The sequence below is a fragment of the Heterodontus francisci genome, chromosome 1 (genome assembly GCF_036365525.1).
Source record: "Heterodontus francisci isolate sHetFra1 chromosome 1, sHetFra1.hap1, whole genome shotgun sequence".
Lineage (NCBI taxonomy): Eukaryota > Metazoa > Chordata > Chondrichthyes > Heterodontiformes > Heterodontidae > Heterodontus > Heterodontus francisci.
In genome coordinates this window covers 185,528,278-185,545,054 of record NC_090371.1, presented here as the reverse complement: position 1 = coordinate 185,545,054, position 16,777 = coordinate 185,528,278, and the positions used below count along the sequence as shown (strand labels likewise).

Here is a 16,777-nt window from a genome sequence, read left to right as displayed (position 1 = left end):
TCCTTTTTACTTTTCCTAGAAGTGCACGAGAGGCTTTCCAAAGGGTATACAAACACACTGGCTCTACTTCCTTCCTTAGAATAATACGGTGTGCTGTTTATAACCTCCATTATCCTCTAAATAATTTTCGAAATCCGGCTCGAAAATTTCCAGGCTGGTTTTCCTTACATTTGAGCTCTTCCACTCTATATATGAGTTGTAAATCTCTACAAGCCTTCCTACTTAGGAATGAACAACTTTGATTTTTAATTACATGTGTGGGGCTGGATTTTAAAGCCCCTCCACTGCCAGAAACAGTGGCGGGGGAGCAACGGAGATCAGTACGGCAGAGGTCCGCCACCGACCCCAACGGCAGCAGGGCCTGTACTGATCTCGGTGGCGGCAAGGCCTCGTAGTGGCCGCCCCACCGCTCGGCGACGGGACCCGCATTAAAATATGTTAATGCCTATTACCATGCAGGCCACAGTGATTCAGCCACCACGTTCCACTCTTTATTCGGGCAGCCGACAATGCCACGCCGTCGAATCCCCGTTCGGGGAAATGTGTCACAACATCTGTGTGGAGGGGGGAGGAGTTGGTTTTCTCTGGGGGTGGGGGGGAGTTGGTGGGTGGTGATGGGAAGAGGTAAAGGACAAAGGTGCCAAACTTTACGGGGGGGAAGGTCAAATTTTCAAGGCATGTATTCCAGTGGGGGAGAAAGGGCAGGAATGTTTTGAAATGCCATTGGAGCTGGGAGGGTGCATGGTTAGGTTATTTTCTTCGGTTTTACAAAACTTGACATTACCTGGGACTTTAAATTTAAAATGCACATTGAGGGCTGGAAGCCCTTTAAAAATGGCACCAGTGCCTGTGCATTGGCGCCGGACGCTGTTACTGGTGACAGCCCACCTGTCTCCTCCGCGTCATCGCGGGGGGGGGGCGGGTGCCGTGGCCATGCAAATGAGCCGCTGCATTTGAAATGGTCCCCGTGTGCGCCGGCTGTGTTTTTTTACATCCACTGCCTACTTCGGAGGCAGAGTCTTAAAATGCAGCTCATGGTCTCAGAAATTTCCTTTCCCCCGTAACTCAATGTTGTCTTTAATGTTCCCATTACCTTCAATTCGATGCCTCCAGCCCTTGTAATTTTTTTACCTGTTGGTTTGAGAATTTTCTTTTTCAACCATGGTTCTGTGTCTGATAGCACTGAAACTGCTGCTCCTATGTCCAGTTTAAAATTAGTCTTGTTGCCTTCCACAAGAATTTCTGCAATCCAGCAACTCTCACTTGTTCCTTGGATTTCCCCTGAACAATTTGTACGTCATGTACTTCATGAACTTTTTTGTTCTCTTGGGATTTTCCTTTAATTACATGCAATGCTGGTTTTTTACTGTGACACACTGACTGAAAGTGTCTCTACATTTTGCATGACAAACATTCTGCTTCTCTAGCTGGGCAGTTTTCCTGCTTGTGCCTCACACGGCCACACCTGCTCCAGTTGGGTGCTGCTACCTCTAGATGCTCTTCCTGCCTTTCTTGTCTTTTACTTCCATTTTTCGCTTTTGTTCCCTTAACAAATTCAATGGCATCTGCTACTCTCAAGTTTTGACTCTCCCTGTCCCCTCGAACAATGAATCTGTTAAACCTGCTGACCTATTCTTGTCTGCTCAGCTGAATCGCTTTCGTTAATGTGAGATCATCTCTCGACTGTAGGTGATCAAAAGGGGCGTCATCTAATACACAGACTATAATCCTGTCTCTAATCAGTACTTCCCGTAAACTGCCGTATTCGCAATCCTCAGCAAGTTTATATAAATCATTGATCAATGAATCAATGCTCTCCCCTTTCTGCTGAGTACGCTTATTAAATTTGGCATGCTCCACGATGACATTTTTCTTTGTATTAAAGTAAGTCTCAAGTGCCTTAATAACTTCTTCATATGTAGCCTTCTCTTCATCTATGCCTTGAGTAATGAGTATGTTGTCTGCACACTCCTCCATTGTATACAGTAGGGTACTGACCTGGTCTTTGTCTGGTTTCTGCGCGAGACCTGATGCAGTACGATACCTTGCAAATCTCCGGATCCATTTTGGCCACGCCTCGGCTTGGTTCCATCCAGCGACTTTTTCGAACTTCTCCGGTTAAGGCAAAGATTTCTCCACGCTTTGTTTTAGTTTACTGCTGCCACCATATAATATTCTGATAACTATTAGGCTAAGTACAGAATATATGAGTCTGACGGTTGAAATAACGGGAGTTTATTGAACACTTCTTGCATTTATGGTTTCCTCTACAACTCTCCACAAGGTTCTGTACAGATTACATTACATCACTTCCTGTGATGATGCACATAGTCTATTTACATAATCTGCCCAGTAACAACCCAGTCTCTACTATATTACATTATACTACAGTGCTGACCTCTGAAAACACAATTTTCAAATCGTGCACGCACTTGCTCCCGCAGCCACCAGCATTTCAAAATTCAGCCCCAGTTCCCTAGATTTAGCATCCTGATGGCATGTTCCATGAGAATTCAGGTTGAAGCATCAGTGTCATCCGTGCATTTAGCCTGCCCCTTCATTGCTGCAAGATTACAGTTACTGCCAGAGTATCTTGTAGTCAGCTAGATTATTATGGTGTAAGGTCCCAAGTCCTGAATGTTGATCGATTACAATCCTTTTCGATTTATATATACCATGGGCTTCTTATTTAGCTCTGCATTTTTTCGGAACCCAACCACGTTCAAGAGGGGCTGGGTTGTCTCCAATAGTTTCCTGCTTGGGAAATCAGCATGCATTGACCCATGTGATGCATTGGTATATGGATGACCAGCTAATCTGGCAAATGCCACCAATTGTTGTTTGGATGTAACTGGCAGCATAAAAGCTGCTATTTAAGTCAGCATAGACACAAAGTGCTGCTTCAAAATCTTTCTAAACTTTGTTTGGACACGATCACGGCTCAGCCCCAAGCGCACAGAGGCCTAACCACTTGATTCCATGGGTCATGCATGCTGTTTGCAAAGGGCTGCTTCCTAGGTGTACCATCGAAAAATCAGCCGATATCTAGATAGATGTAAACTAACCTCATAGCAAGGATGTTGGGTGGTTAAGGCTCTAAATGTTGGTGAACAAGTTCCCATATCAGACCTATGAACTGCTTCTTGAAGTTAAATGGTAGATACTGTGCAACAAGTGGGTTTCCACTCAGGATCTTGAATTAAACTTTTGTCCTCAGAATGTCATTTGAGAATTTACTGGCTCTTTTTCTGGCAGACTGTGTTGGTGACATTCGAAAAATAAACCATGTTGTGCACTTTATTTTTGGAAGTCATCCAGGCTTTTGTGTAAATTTATCAAAACTCCAAAGGGACCTATAAAATACCTGCATTCTCGGCCAGAAGGATAATGCTAAATCCTGCTTTCTGAACAGCTAGACAATCCATAAAAACCTGTAAAAAAAGGTTTGCTGCAAATCACTGCAACAGCTTCTTTGCCTAGCAGACGCTCGTAGATCACATGATGCTTGTATGGGCGTTTTTCGTTTGTTGCTAGCATTGCTCAGCTGTGCCTGAGAGTAGGAGGTTTGGCAGCGTGGGACTTGTCACCAATGAAGGATGTACCAAGTAAAACAACGTCTCTCATTTCACAGTCAAGTCTGTTTCTCTACCAGCACAGCTGGTGTTACACCAAGCTGCAGCAAATGGAAACATCACAAGGCTTTGTTAGTCTGAAGTATGGGGGCATCAGATGATGTAAGTGCTAATTCACTGTGATAGATTTCTCCTCATATCAGCAATTCAGATAAAGTTTGTTGCAGAAAGTTATGCCTGGTATTTCAGCCTGGTATTAAAAGCACAAGTGCAATTTTCTGTATTAATCAAAAATATCTCAATGCAGAATGTTGACATTTAAATCCTAAGGTTTGTTATTTTTGCTGTTGTAGGCATCTCCTGAAAACTTAATTCAAGATTGCAACATTTTGTTTGCCTGGACTGACCTGAACACTGCTATAAACTGCCATTAGGATCTTCACAACAGTGACTGTGGCATCTGGTCACTGGCCCATTTGAAGTGTTATAAACCCAGAAGAGAAGAGAGTAAAATGGAACAAAAATGTTTGATGAAAAGAGACAAGAGTTGAAAAGAAGAAGAAAGAATGGGTGAGGTTGCTTTATGATTGAACGGTGAGTGGATGTGAATAGGAAAGGATTTTTTACTAAAATGACTGTTCCTGAAACTGATAGTTGAGACTGGCATTACATTGCTTATCATTGACTTGAATTTCAGTTTCAGATACACCACAATAAGATGATTGAACGGAAACTCAAATGGTAGATGAGTTGAACAAAAAGTATGAGAATACACCCCACTTAGAAATAACACTCGTCTGTCTTCCAGGTGTCTGGATCATTACATAAGCAGTCTGAAACTGAAAACAGTGAATTGTCAGCAATGTAGAACTGATCTTACCCAGCAGTTTCAAATGTCATTTAGTTACGATTCCTACTCACATCCACCTGCTGTTTCAAGTTTATAATGATTTCATCCATTCTCTCCTCGGGTTTTAAATGCATTTCTGTCCCATAAATAACTTTTTTTTACTGCACTGCCTTTCTCTTTTCTGCACTTCAGTTGGGGGCCAGCAACCAGCTGCCATGGAGCCTTTATTGTGAAAGCTCCAGCCGTGGAAGATTATTGAAAATGTGAATGTTTTTACATTTCAGCAAGCAGCTATGATGACAAAAGCACTGATACTCAGCCACTAAATGCCATTGTCTAATTGTCACTGTTAAGTATTATTCTTGATAAAGAGTAGCTTTCCTGTTAACAAAATGTGTGAATGCTGCAATGAACTGAATTCTAGTTCTTGAAATCATAGTTTTATAAGCAGTGTGCTTAACACTTTTCATTAATCCTTTATATTATAGATTAGAGTCAAATAGGAAAGCATAGGATTAAAATTATGCTGTGTGATATTAGTAACAAATATGTTAATACATTCTATCAAGTTCTTCTGCTATTTCATTTAATGCATTAATGCATTAAAATACAAAAGCAAAATACTGTGGATACTGGAAATCTGAAACAAAAACAGAAAATGCTCAAAATACTCAGCAGGTCAGGCAGCATCTATGAGAGAAAACAGAGTTAATGTTTCAGGTCTGTGTGACTGTCATGCTAGGCCCCCACCGGCCAAGAATGAGGCACTTTAGGTTTATCATAAATATTGATTTTAAACTGTTACTGGAGTGAGGGGAGGACTTGTTGAACAGATCAGCCATAGCTGGTTTTTGGAAGGACAAAGCATCCATTCCCTGATATTCAACCCACAATGGACTTTTGATCACCAGACATTAAAGGTGGGGGAGCTTGCATTCCAGGTTGATTGCTAAGATGGCCGATTACACAAATTGACATGGTCAAACCAGCTAGTCACATGACTAACCTGCTGGGCAACCTGAGTTTTTTGAATTTGTACAAACAGTTTGGGCAGAAAGCTGTTTGCTCCTGGACTGAGAAGATCTCTTTCCTGTCTGCTCCCATCTCTTTCTCACAAGCCTTTGAATCCACTGAAGACACATGAAACCCAAGAGAGAAAAGTCTCCTACAGTGAACAAGGCTTAAGAAGAATATGAGGCCCCAACAAAAAGCAAGAACTACCTACAATCAAGGACTCTACAGGGAGCTCGAAGAACCGTAACAAAAACTCTTCAGATATTGCCTCAAACTTTTCACTTTATTTCTACTGTTTTTTTCTCTGTCTCTATATGCATGTGTGTATCACATGTGCATGCTAACATGGGCGTGTCGTGTATCCATGGGTGTTAATCGAATTAGAGTTTAAGTTTAATAAATTTCAACTTTTTTTCTTTAAACCCATGCAAGCCTGTTTGTGCTGGTTTCTTTGTCTTATGATTGGAAAGCAGTGAACAAGGATTCACCAAGGGGGAGCTAAAAACACAGGGTGTTTAAAATTAATTCCTGTTAAAGTAAGACCAGGGGAAGGCTGAAAGGGAACCCTAGACCTCTTTCTCACCTGGTCGTAACAGTGACCTTTCATCAGAAGCATTAAAATAAACAGGTTAATGCCTTCATTGAAATGATTGATTAAGGAATTGCATATAAATACTTTAATATTCGCTTGGTAGTACAAAACTTGAGTATTGCTGAAAAAAGAGACATGCTGTTGAAGTTTTTCATCTTGAATTCATCAGGGCAGATGCAAGAATGCCAAATTTCAAAGGAAGCAACAATTTATACTGCATAGGAAAAGGGTGCTGATTTGCTGGGAAGTCAACATTGATTGGTTGGCAATGCTTCAAAAAGTATAATGCAATGCTGGTCTTTATATCTAGAGGACTAGAATACAAGGGCGTAGAAGTCATGCTTCAGCTATACAAAGCCCTGGCTAGACTCCACCTGGAGTACAGTGAGCAGTTCTGGGCACCACACCTTAGGAACGATATAGTGACCTCAGAAGGAGTATAGCATAGGTTTACCAGAATGATACCAGCACTGCAAGGGTTAAATTAAGAGGAGAGATTACACAAACCACAGTTGTAATCCCTTGTATTTAAAAGGGTAAGCGGTGATTTGTGATTTGATCGAAGTTTTCAAGATATTAAGGGCAAAAGACAAGGTAGATGAAGGGAAATTATTTCTGCTGGTTGGGGAGTCTAGAACCGGGGGCAAAGTCTAAGAATTAAAGACAGTACTTTCAGGAGTAAAATTAGGAAACACCTCGACATGCAAAGGGTGGTAGAAGTTTGGATCTCTTTTCTCTGTACAGCAACTGTAAATATTAATATTAAGGGGTATGGGACAAAGGCAGGTGTATGGAGTTAGGGTCGCAGATCAGCCATGATCTCACTGAAAGTTGGAACAGGCTTGAGAGGCTAAATGGCCTCCTCCTCTTCCGATGTTCCTTTCATGGGACAAATAGCTTCCCACTGTGTTGATATTTCCTACACTTTATTTACCATCCAATTCTGCTAATCCATAAAGCTTGTTAAAAATGTTAAAATTTGGCATAGATCAATAACTCCTCTGCTACCTCCAGAGGTAACCTATTCAGAGAAATATGTTTTTTTTCTTTTCGTTGCCAGCATGTTATTTAACCATAGGGGAAAAGCTGTACTGATAAGCATGATCGTGTCCTCAATTTACATCCACATATTTAAACTAACTCAGTGCAAATTGGGGATTGAACCTGGAATTTTCCTAAACTGTATGGCTCAGTTCCACATAGGTGAAGTAGCTACCTACTGAGCCATCAGCTGTTTCCCAGAGAACATCAGAACATACAAAAATCGCAGACAGTAAAAGTCTGACCCATTCAGCCATGTTGCAATTTGGCAGCACAACCCCAAATGTTCTCCAAAATAAAAGCAAAATACTGCCGATGCTGGAAATCTGAAATAAAAACAGAAAGTGCTGGAAATACTCAGCAGGTCTGGTAGCATCTGTGGAGAGAGAAGCAGAGTTAATGTTTCAGGTCAATGACCTTTCATCAGAACTCTGACATATTAACATATTAACCAGTGATTGCTAAATGAACAGATGAAAACAACCTTTATGTGATTGAATTCTTCAGTCATTTCAGTCCTTGTTAATACCTTTCTTCACCAATTAATGTCAATGGTTAATCCACCCCTGTTAATGGTGAAACATATTAAATTATCTCAGATTCAGAATCGGTCAATTGGGACTATCTTTTACTAGTAATTTTCTGCTAATCAGCTGAACCATTCTGACAAAACGTCATTGACCTGAAATGTTGGGCTGGCGGGGGTAGTCCTAAAGTCCAGGGGGAGGTGTATTGTTTCCCGACCGAGGCCCTCTGTGGGCTACAGATTTCCCATGGAGGAGGGACACCCACTAAGCCTGCAGCCCATTTTGTGAGGCGCCCTCCCTGCATGGCAGAGGCCCCCCCGCTGCTGATAAGATCAGTGGCCTCTGGTTAGGAAGGCTGTCATCGGCCTATCCCGCCCTCAGGAAACTCGCTTGTCGACGGGGCGGTGACGGGCCCTCCGTGCCCCTGCTCCCCCTTCACCCGTTGCAATTCTATGGGCTGACCTGCCTCTGACCTCGCCTTCACAGGGTCCATAAAATCTAGCCCATTAACTCTGTTTCTCTCTCCACAGATCCTGCCTGATCTGCTAAGTATTTCCAGCATTTTCTACTTTTTGATCTGTTTTAGGAGTTCAAATTGTGCCAGTTTATTTAGAAACCCAAGGGTACATTTTCTTCTGTACTGCTTCGTACTTGTGACTACTTTTTTTGCTAGATAACAAGGAGGATTCCTAATTTTGTAAATAAAATGATAAAGAACATATCTGAATCTATGAAGTGGTCAATAATGAAATAGTTACTAAAAAAATCAGAATCTTAAGGTATTTATATATAGCAACCAAAACAAGGTGTATGCATGAGAGAATACAAAAAAGAAATGAAGTTAGAGGTAAGGACTACTGTGATAGAAATTGAACAAAACTTAATGGATATGCCAGTGGTGGTAGAAAAGTGGAAAATTGCTAATATTATTTTGATCTTTAACAAAAGGTCAGAGGCATAATCCTGGGAATTATAGGCCTTTAATTTTGACATTGGTAGTGCAGGGAGAAAATTGGAATCTATTGCAAGGGAAGTAATTCAAGAGCATGCAGTGAAAATAAAGGCAATAATTTCAGGCTAACATGTAGCTTATAAAAGGCAGGCTGTGCCTAAAAATTTATTAGAATGCTTTGATGATATAACAGAGTTGGTGATGGAGATAATGCGGCTAACTTTGCAGCAAACATTTGATAAAGCACGCTATCAGACACAACTGGCTCAAGCAAGAGCTTATGGGATCAAAATAAAAGTTGTAAATTTGGTAATCAAAAAGTAGGCAAGAAAAGAGTTGATTCCACAGTCCTGTACACCAGGAGAATAGTGAACTCAAATTTCCTGGATGAGCTTTTTTAAGGTCCTGGGTTTACTACAATAAAATTTTAATGAACAGCAAGCAGATGTTAGCAGTAACAGAAACAGAAAATGCTGGAAATGCTCAACAGGTCAGGCAGCATCTGTGGAGAGATAAACAGAATGAACGTTTCAGGTCGATGACCTTTCATGAAATGAAATGAAATGGCAGGCCAACGACATTAACTCTGTTTCTCTCTGCACAGATGCTGCCTGACCTCTGAGTATTTCCAGCATTTTCTGACTGACTATTTTTCCCAGACTTTGGGAAACCCAGCAGCTGAAGAAAGGTGAAGACAGCTTCGGGAAGAATGTGAGTGCCTTTACTGCACTGCTTGTTGGTCAGGAGGAGCATGAGGGCTTCCCTCCAGCCCCCAAGCACCCCACCCTCATCAGATCTCTCCCCATACAAAGATCCTGGGGTTGGAGATTGGACCCTGCTACCAAGGTACTGGATCATACCCCTCCCAGATCAGCCCCCACCCCAGCTCTGGGGCATGGACAGGACCTATCAGCAGCCTGTTTCAGAGTCCTACCTATCTGACTGGAAGCCAAGCTGGTCTTCTGGATGGGAAACCTGTCAAAGACAAATGACATGCTGTAGAGTTAAAACTCCACAGCATGCAGGTTCAAAACTCTAGTGTAAAATGCTAGTTAGGCCACAGCTGGAGTACTGTGTACAGTTCTGTTCGCCACATTGTAGGAAGGATGTGTTTGCACTGGAGAGGGTGCAGAGGAGATTCACCAGGATGTTGCCTGGGCTGGAACATTTCTGCTATGAAGTGAGACTGGATAGACTGGAGTTGGTTTCCTCAGACCAGAGAAGGCTGAGGGGGGACCTGATTGAGATATACAAAATTATGAGGGGCATTGATAGGATAGATAGGAAAAAACTTTTTCCCTTAGCGGAGGCGTCAATAACCAGGGGGCATAGATTTAAGGTAGGGGGCAGGAGGTTTAGAGGGGATTTGAGGAAAGGTTTTTTCACACACAGGGTGGTTGGAATGTGGAACACACTGCCTGAAGGGGTGGTAGAGGCAGGAACCCTCACAACATTTAAGAAGTATTTAGATGAGCACTTGAAACACCATAGCATACAAGGCCACAGGCCAAGTGCTGGAAAATGGGATTAGAATAGATAGGTGCTTGATGGCTTGTGCAGACACAATGGGCCGAAGGGCCTATTTCTGTGCTGTATAACTCTATGACTCTATAACCTCCACGCCCTCCCCCACTCTACATAACCCACCCCTGTTAATATCCAAGTTTTTATTCCAGCAAAATGCTTGATAAATGCAGAAACATTTAGATGGGTCAGTTTTTGTGAGTACTTTAGATGGGTCAGTTTTTGTCCAGTGTGTGCAGGAGGGTTTTCTGACACAGTATGTAGACAGGCCAACCAGGGGCGATGCCACATTGGATTTGGTACTGGGAAATGAACCCGGCCAGGTGTTAGATTTAGATGTGGGTGAGCACTTTGGTGATAGTGATCACAATTCGGTTAGGTTTACCTTAGCGATGGGCAGGGACAGGTATATACCGCAGGGCAAGAATTATAACTGGGGGAAAGGAAATTATGATGCGATTAGGCAAGATTTAGGATGCGTAGGATGGGGAAGGAAACTGCAGGGGATGGGAACAATCGAAATGTGGAGCTTATTCAAGGAGCAGCTACTGCGTGTCCTTGATAAGTATGTACCTGTGAGGCAGGGAGGAAGTTGTCGAGCGAGGGAGCCGTGGTTTACTAAAGAAGTTGAAGCACTTGTCAAGAGGAAGAAGAAGGCTTATGTTAGGATGAGACGTGAAGGCTCAGTTAGGGCGCTTGAGAGCTACAAGCTCGCCAGGAAGGATCTAAAGGGAGAGCTAAGCAGAGCAAGGAGAGGACACGAGAAGTCATTGGCGGATAGGATCAGGGAAAACCCTAAGGCTTTCTATAGGTATATCAGGAATAAAAGAATGACTAGAGTTAGATTAGGGCCAATCAAGGATAGTAGTGGGAAGTTGTGTGTGGAATCAGAGGAGATAGGGGAAGTGTTAAATGAATATTTTGCGTCAGTATTTACAGTAGAGAAAGAAAATGTTGTTGAGGAGAATACTGAGATTCTAGGCTAGATGGGATTGAGGTTCACAAGGAGGAGGTGTTATCAATTTTGGAAAGTGTGATAATAGATAAGTCCCCTGGGCCAGATGGGATTTATCCTAGGATTCTCTGGGAAGCTAGGGAGGAGATTGCAGAGCCTTTGTCCTTGATCTTTATGTCATCATTGTCGACAGGAATAGTGCCGGAAGACTGGAGGATAGCAAATGTTGTCCCCTTGTTCAAGAAGGGGATTAGAGACAGCCCTGGTAATTATAGACCTGTGAGCCTTACTTTGGTTGTGGGTAAAATGTTGGAAAAGGTTATAAGAGACAGGATTTATAATCATCTTGAAAATAATAAGTTCATTAGAGATAGTCAGCACGGTTTTGTGACGGGTAGGTCGTGCCTCACAAACCTTATTGAGTTTTTCGAGAAGGTGACCAAACAGGTGGATGAGGGTAAAGCAGTGGATGTGGTGTATATGGATTTCAGTAAGGCGTTTGATAAGGTTCCCCACGGTAGGCTATTGCAGAAAATACGGAAGTATGGGGTTGAAGGTGATTTAGAACTTTGGATCAGAAATTGGCTAGCTGAAAGAAGACAGAGGGTGGTGGTTGATGGCAAATGTTCATCCTGGAGTTTAGTTACTAATGGTGTACCGCAAGGATCTGTTTTGGGGCCACTGCTGTTTGTCATTTTTATAAATGACCTGGAAGAGGGTGTAGAAGGGTGGGTTAGTAAATTTGCAGATGACACTAAGGTCGGTGGAGTTGTGGATAGTGCCGAAGGATGTTGTAGGGTACAGAGGGACATAGATAGGCTGCAGAGCTGGGCTGAGAGATGGCAAATGGGGTTTAATGCGGAAAAGTGCGAGGTGATTCACTTTGGAAGGAGTAACAGGAATGCAGAGTACTGGGCTAATGGGAAGATTCTTGGTAGTGTAGATGAACAGAGAGATCTTGGTGTCCAGGTGCATAAATCCCTGAAGGTTGCCACCCAGGTTAATAGGGCTGTTAAGAAGGCATATGGTGTGTTAGCTTTTATTAGTAGGGGGATCGAGTTTCGGAGCCACGAGGTCATGCTGCAGCTGTACAAAACTCTGGTGAGACCGCACCTGGAGTATTGCGTGCAGTTCTGGTCACCGCATTATAGGAAGGATGTGGAAGCTATGGAAAGGGTGCAGAGGAGATTTACTAGGATGTTGCCTGGTATGGAGGGAAGGTCTTACGAGGAAAGGCTGAGGGACTTGAGGTTGTTTTCGTTGGAGAGAAGGAGGAGGAGAGGTGACTTAATAGAGACATATAAGATAATCAGAGGGTTAGATAGGGTGGATAGTGAGCGTCTTTTTCCTCGGATGCTGATGGCAAACACGAGGGGACATAGCTTCAAGTTGAGGGGTGATAGATATAGGACAGATGTGAGAGGTAGTTTCTTTACTCAGAGAGTAGTAAGGGCGTGGAACGCCCTGCCTGCAGCAGTAGTAGATTCGCCAACTTTAAGGGCATTTAAGTGGCCATTGGATAGACATATGGATGAAAATGGAATAGTGTAGGTCAGATGGTTTCACAGGTCGGTGCAACATCGAGGGCCGAAGGGCCTGTACTGCACTGTAATGTTCTTCTTCTTCTTCTTCTAATGGATGGGGTAGGGAACTGGGGTCTGGAATCCAGAGTCTAGTACAGGGGTAATTTTGGCTTTGGGTGATTGTGTAAAACAGGTGATAATGATGCAGTCGTCATTATGCATCTTTCCCAATGTAAATGAGCACAGGTTAATGGGAGTTTTGATAGAGATGTTCAAAATTATAAGGAGCTTTGATAAGTGAGGACTAACTGTTTCCACTGGCAGGAGGGTCAGTAATCAGAGGACATAGATTTGAAGTGATACACAAAAGAACCAGAGGGCAGATGAGAAGAATAATTTTTAAACAGCGAGATGCGATCTGGAATGTGGTGGGAGCAGATTCAATAGTAACATTCAAAAGGGAATTGGATAAATACTTAAAGGGGAAACAAATCGCACAACTATGGGGAAAGAGCAGGAGAATGGGACTAATTGCACAGGCACAATGGGTCAAAATGCCTTTTTCTGTATTGTAAATGTTTCGTCTTTATGTTGTTTTCTGGTTCGCAGATATTGGAAAGAGTCACATTTTAAACTTGGAAAAGGCTGGAGTCAGTTTTGTTTATTTCAGCACCATGCTCTGTGCTGTAGAACCTGGTTCAACTGGTTCTTGTGTTACATATAGCATGACTCTCCAGTGCAGCCATGAATGTGCCCCCCCCCCCCACTGGAACACTTACACATAACAACTAGTTCCTGTCTAATTAGTTCCTAACACTTTACAGATAGTATAACAATATATAAACAGTAAGATTCTATGATTCTATGTGTAAAGGGCAGCTGAATCGATCTTGGCTGTTGTAGATGCAATGTCAAAATGAAACCCACAATCTCTGAAAATGATTTTGTCACTCTTTCCATCATTACTAGGTGACACTGAAACTGTCAGTTTTTAGTATTATGATTTAATCATATATATTTTCCAGTGTTTTTGTTGTAAAATATTTGTTGCAAAATATTTGTTGCTGATTGCTCCAGTGAACTGCTAACCTCTGCTTCCTAATGGTCATGGACAGTAACAAACAAAAGGCATTTGTAGCACTGATTTAGCTTTGTTGCAATCAATAGCATTCATTATTTTACTTGCATGTCATTTTTACAGAATGGAGAGGGCAAAGTAAAATGAAAGGAACATTTATATTTCTGTTGTTCTTGAATATCGTCAATTGTTGCATGAAAATCCCACAAGAACATAAATTCTAATTTTGTTTGTAAAAAGAAAGTCTGCATTGTGTACAGAGCATTAATAAATCTCTGTTCTCTCTTACCTAGTGATGTGAGAAATTTATTGTTCTTATTTTGTAAGAAAGATTTACTTTTTCAGTCTGTTATCCTAATGAATACTTTGATTTGCTACAAGACATTTCCTGGTTGACAAATGTTCATAAACCCGTTTTATCTCTTTCCTCCTTATCCACCCCCACCCTGCCCCTCCCCTCATTGCATACATGCTAAACTAGAAAGCTAGCAAAAGTTATCAATGTCTTCAAAAAATTGGCACCACTGATGAAAATATTTGACAACTGCTCAAAAACAACTCATAGCTCAAGGATCGTCTGGGATATAGACCTATGATCCTGACTACTGCTTCACAGTGATTGAATGAGTCGAATTCTGTTCTCATAATGGATGATTACAGGATGTTTTACTTGTGTTTTGGGATCACATTCTGCAATATGGTAAAGGCCATTGGTCTTGTCTATGATATATGAAAACAATTGGCTGCGGCGAGAGTGCAATGGAGCATCGCCTTGTTGTTTATCTGCAGGGATTCAACAGGGTAGGTACAGAAAAACTATCTGCTCTGGAGTGGGAAACAAGGGCACCACCCGACCAGTCCAGGCACGAGAGTCACATCTTCAGAAGCTCGATGGCCTGCTCAATGGTTGTTCTCGTGAGCAGATGGCTTTGGTTGTATCTTCTCTGTGTCCCTGACTGGTGTTCCTCTAGAGGGGTGAGTAGCTATGTCTTCAAGGGATATTCCTTGTTCCCTAGAATCCATACCCACACCCGGGGGTTTGGAGTGAAGATCTGAGGCAGTGTGGACTGCCAGAGGATGAAGGAGTCATGGCAGCTGCCAGGATAGTGAGTGCATATAAGGAAGAAGCACATTTTCTGGTTGCAGACCAGTTGAACATTGAGGGAATGGAAGCCCTTCCTGTTGATGAATCTCGCTGGTCAGTCAGTCGGTGCCTTGATAGCCACATGGGTGCAATTGATAATGCCCTGCACCAGGGGGAATCCAGCAATGGTGGCAAAAGCCAATGCCCTCTGTCCCTGCAAGGCAGAGTCTGTCGTGAACTGAATGTACTGTCCAGCTCATGGCAAAAAGGGCATCATTGAGCAGCGAGATGCAGTGGTGTGCTTCCGCTTGCAAGATGCCACTAAGCTGATGCTTGGAAGGAGCCAGAAGCGAAGACGTTCAAGGCCACAGTGACTTTGATGGCTACTGCAGGGCATGGCAATCAATGCTGCGAGGTGTGTGGTCTTTGGCGTTGAGGTGACCATCTGCCTAGAGAGACGCAGTCTCTTGCAGCACTGGGTCTCAATCATCTCAAGGTAGCTTCATTTTCAGCGGTAGATCCTATGCTGACGGTTTGGCTGCTATGTCCTTCCTGCCCCTTTTTCTTCTCCTCTGTCCCCCTGCTGCTCGGAGTTCCGCCTTTCCTGTGAAAGGTGTTCCCCCTCATTGCCACTGTGCCCAACATCTGAGAATTGTGCCCCCATTCCCAGCTGCAGTATTCTTGGAAGCCTTGCCCCTTGCTCTTCTGCCCCCACAATGCTGGGGTGGGGTGGGATGGGGGGAAGGATGCTGACAACCCTGTTCAATGCTTGGGTGCTGAGTGCCCACTCTCCCTTCCACCTGTACAGCACCAAGGGCACCCCCTTACCAAGTCCTGAGACCCTTTTGCCCCTCTGACCCACTAATAGGGCTGCAGTAATGCCCTTGGCCAGCCATGACTAGGTCCCAAATCTGTACCCATCTTCTCTCAGCTGATCTGTTTGAGAAGGTGCGAGTTACCCATGCGCCCCTTTAAAATTTTGAACTTGAACCCCTGACAAGCTCTTACTGAGCATTACAACAGTGTTAATTGGCCTTAATTGAGAGGAGAGCAAGATTCCTGTCCGGTCCTCCCACTGCGCTGGTAATTATTGCCGGTGCTGCGAACGGAACCCTGAAATTGACAAGCTGCCTGGGGCCCATATTTTCAGCCACCTTCCCACTCCATCTACATACCTGCATCCAGGGGGCACTGAAAATTCAGCCCCTTGTGTCTGTCATGTCTTTTACTGAGAAGAAAAAGCGTGTTAAAATTACATTTAGTTGATTCAGAAGTATTGCATTTGCTTGTCTGTTTAGTTATTAACAATGAGGAGCATCTTGACATTTCTGAGTTGTTTTAGTGCATTTCATTTTGTCATGTTTGTCAATACAAAAATTCTGTTAATCATTTGAAACTTTTATCTGGGGTTTGTTACCTGCTTTAGAATTATGAATATATAGTCATTTATTGATTCTCGCATTCTTGTCTTTGAGTCAGAGATTGTAATTTCACACTCTCCTGCAGGCCTTAAACTAGGCTGACACATCAACATAGCACTGAGAATTCTCCACTACTGGAGGTGCTGCCTTCAGTTGACCTTCAAACTGAGGCACTGTCTGCCTGTCCATAAGTGTTATATGTTTGTTCGATACCTTACTTAATCTAGCCAGAGAGATTCTTCATCTGTAGTAGTTGAACATTAATCTTTATCACATTATAACTATTTACACTCCACATTAGCCTGTATGATTCCTCCAAACACCATGCTGCATCTATTCTTGAGTCTCTCTCACATGTGATTTCTTACATCATGGTAGGAGGTATTCTTTACACTCTCTAAAGATTAACCCTTTCAGACCCTTATACTGCATCTCCCCCCAAGTCTTTATCCAAATATATATTTACAAACATTCACTTTTTTATTTACAGACTAACCCATCTCCCCCCAATCTCTGACTTCTTAGATTCAATTTGTTAGAAGGCTTTACAACTCCCCCTGATCTTGCTGTCATCAGATGTGGAAGATTGGTAGTCTTTCTCTGATCTCTTATGTCTTGACTTGGAAAGCTTTCGTTAAGGTTTG

General features: G+C 42.8%; 1 protein-coding gene across 5 annotated transcripts in view; it reads left to right on the top strand.

Moving 5' to 3' along the window:
- ndst3 (N-deacetylase/N-sulfotransferase (heparan glucosaminyl) 3) overlaps positions 1–16,777 on the top strand; it is a 949,017-nt gene that overhangs the window by 262,428 nt on the left and 669,812 nt on the right. For 3 of the 5 annotated variants that reach the window (XM_068039439.1, XM_068039431.1, XM_068039496.1), the window contains exons 1-2: positions 3,590–3,734; positions 3,926–4,142. The exons of 1 other annotated variant lie outside the window; for it this stretch is intronic. The gene's annotated coding sequence lies outside the window, so the exon portion shown is untranslated. Of the gene's footprint in view, positions 1–3,589; positions 3,735–3,925; positions 4,143–16,777 lie in introns of those variants that run through there. One more of the 5 variants, XM_068039470.1, reaches the window with a different exon arrangement.